Genomic DNA, 2,894 nt, shown 5'->3' on the forward strand with positions numbered 1-2,894 from the left:
CACACCGTTTTCAAAACTTCTCTTAAACTGTGAGGAATCTCAAAAAGTGTTCAACATAGAGAAGTTACGCCTAACTAATAGCTTCTCAACGGTATATTACACGCGTCGTTCCAATAAATGGCTAAAAAATTAGAGCAAAAACAGTACCGAAAAACACAGCTTGTAGTTTTTTGCGACCGAAAATTCACTCGCGTGAGTATTGCAACACACTTGGTTCAACACACTCGCGTTAAGCGTGTAGTGCGAAAGTGTTATCAGAATAGTTATTCTGCACACCACTTCGGCACTGCACGCTCAACAGAAACGCACTGCATCATTTTGACGACGAGCACTGCAATAGAGACTAGTGAACTTCGTGTCGAAAAAAATTGCACGCGGTGTTTTTTCGGTACTGTTTTCGCTCTAATTTTTTAACCATTTATCATAATGAGGCGTGTAATATACCATTGAAAAGCTATGGATTATGCGCAACTTCGACATGTTGAACACTTTTCGAGATTCTACACGGTTTAAGAGCAGTTTTGAAAATAGTGCGGCGGATGACGAGTGGCAGCGGGCGTTTTTCGCGTTTTTTCTAAATCGCTTATCGGAATGAAGCAAACTATACGCCGTTGGATAGATATCGTCGATGCGCATCTTTTTTGTATATAAATCTTTCTCTAATTCATTACGGTTTAAGAGCAGTTTCAAATTTACTAAATCGCGGAATTCTGTTTTTCAAATTTTTTCAAATTTTCGGTACTGTTTTCGCTCTAGTTTTTGAACCGTTTGTCGAAATGAGGCGTGTAATACGTCGTTGGAAAGCTATGGACAAGGCGCAACTATCATATGTAGGAATGGTTTTGAGATTGCTTACGGTTTTAAGTTAATTTTGAAAATCGTGCGGCGGAGGACGAGTGGCAGCGGCCGTTTTTTTTTGAAATTTTTACAAACCGGTTATCGAAATGATTCAAATGATATGCCGTTGGAAAGATATCGACGAGATGCAAATTTTTCATGTAGAACACTCTCTCTAATTCCTTATGGTTTAAGAGCCGTTTTAAATTTACTAAAATGCGGACACTCTATTTTTCGCGACACCAAAATCGACATGGGTACTTCATCCGACTGAAAACCGCACTGCATCGGACGAAAAGCCGCACTTCATCAGACCGACAAGTGCACTGCATGATTCCTTTTTTTGGATCGTATTTTTTTCCCAAGCAAGGTGAATTGCACTTCATGCCGAGTGTTGGTGAGCCACAATACTACGAAAAGTGAACCTCGAAACTACCGTAAACGGGCCGCGACACTATCGAAAGTGAACCGCTTGAGATTTTTCCAAACTCAATATTTTTTACGTGCATAGATCGGGCGAGTGGACTGCAAGGACTGAGCAAGTGAACCACATGTAATGAGAAGTGAGCTGCCTTTCGAAGTGTTTTTGCTTCGGAAAACCACGAAGGAGTTTTTATGGCGAACTTCGTGAGAGAACAAAGTGAGCTTCAAAACATACATATTCATTCATTATTTTTACATAACCAAACTAACATTGTAGTGAACCGCATCCACTATTCCCTTTGCTCTAGTTTAATCTTTTTTTTTCACACATAATGATCAACAAAGGTTTTACTAGCGAACTCCATTCTATGGAAAAACAAAGTGTGAACCGCGTGGGGCACCCAGCTGAACTACACTAGACCATCTCCAGTGGCAAACTAAGTTCTTTTTTGTTTTTGCAAATCCTGGATGCAATCCCAGCGTCGCCGAAGTGTACTGCACCCTTTATGTAGTGGACTGCAACACAAGAATTGCAAACAATATTAAAACAGAACAGTTGTATAGCCAACAGACTCGCACATGACAAAGTTAACTGCAAAGATACTCTTCAAAAGCAAAACTAAAATTTAAAATTAGGTACAGCAAGCTACACATCTTGCTCTAACAGATCTGCACATCTCGCTCCTCACAAACGCCAAGCTGCACATCCTTTTTTGTTGCATAGAAGAACATAGTGAACTAAAATGAGCTGCAACCTGAGCCGCAACAAGCTGCATGATGAGACAAAATGAGCTGCACCCCACGCTCCACGACGTCTTCATCCTGGGGACTTCACGGTCGACGTGCGTAGGTGCAGCCAGCAGGATGCACTAGCGCGAGTGCCGTACTGCACGCCGTCGTGGGGGGGACTGCGTGTGCGCCGCTGACGAGTGGATCAGATGCGCGACGGGCTCGGGGTGGTGCCGCGATTTTCGGGAAGAACCCATGGTGCAGTGGAAGAAGGTAGGTAGGGGAGGGAAGGACCTGCGACGGGGAAGAAGTGGGTCGCCGCCGCGGAAGAAGGTGGGTAGGGGAGGGCTTGAGATGGGGAAGAAGAAGGACACCGGGAGGGGGAGTGGGGGTGGAAGAGCATGGATCCGGGGAGCAAGGCACGTCGGGATCCGAGGGGTGCTAGGGACCATTGCACACCGGGGTGTGGGAGCCGCCAGGGATGGCCTTGTGCGCCGGGGATCATTGGGTCGACGAGATCCATTGGAGGGTGGGGTCGGGCGGCGCGGGGTAGCCAGATCCGGGCGACAGTGGGTGGCCGTTTCGTGGCGGAGGCATGGTGGTCCGAGCCACTGGAGGTGGGTGGGATCCCGTCGGGGTCGGGGTTTGCCGCGGGGTTCCAGCGAGGTCGGGCTTGAAGAGTGCGGCCACTGGCTGGGGAGGAGGCCATGGAGAAGGCGCGGGAGGGCAGGGGGCTCAGATCTGTCAGTCGCCGGGGTCCAGGCGGAGGAATAGGAAAGGGGAAGGACTCGCGCTGGGGTAGGCAAGGTGGCCGGCGGCCAGTGGATGTGGAGGTGGTGCTGGAGGCCACGGTGGCCGGTGCGTGGGGGGCCTGCAAGGATGAACGTGGGTTGTGGGGGGCGTCT

Source organism: Triticum dicoccoides, chromosome 3B (genome assembly GCF_002162155.2).
Source record: "Triticum dicoccoides isolate Atlit2015 ecotype Zavitan chromosome 3B, WEW_v2.0, whole genome shotgun sequence".
In the NCBI taxonomy this organism is placed as follows: Eukaryota; Viridiplantae; Streptophyta; class Magnoliopsida; order Poales; family Poaceae; genus Triticum; species Triticum dicoccoides.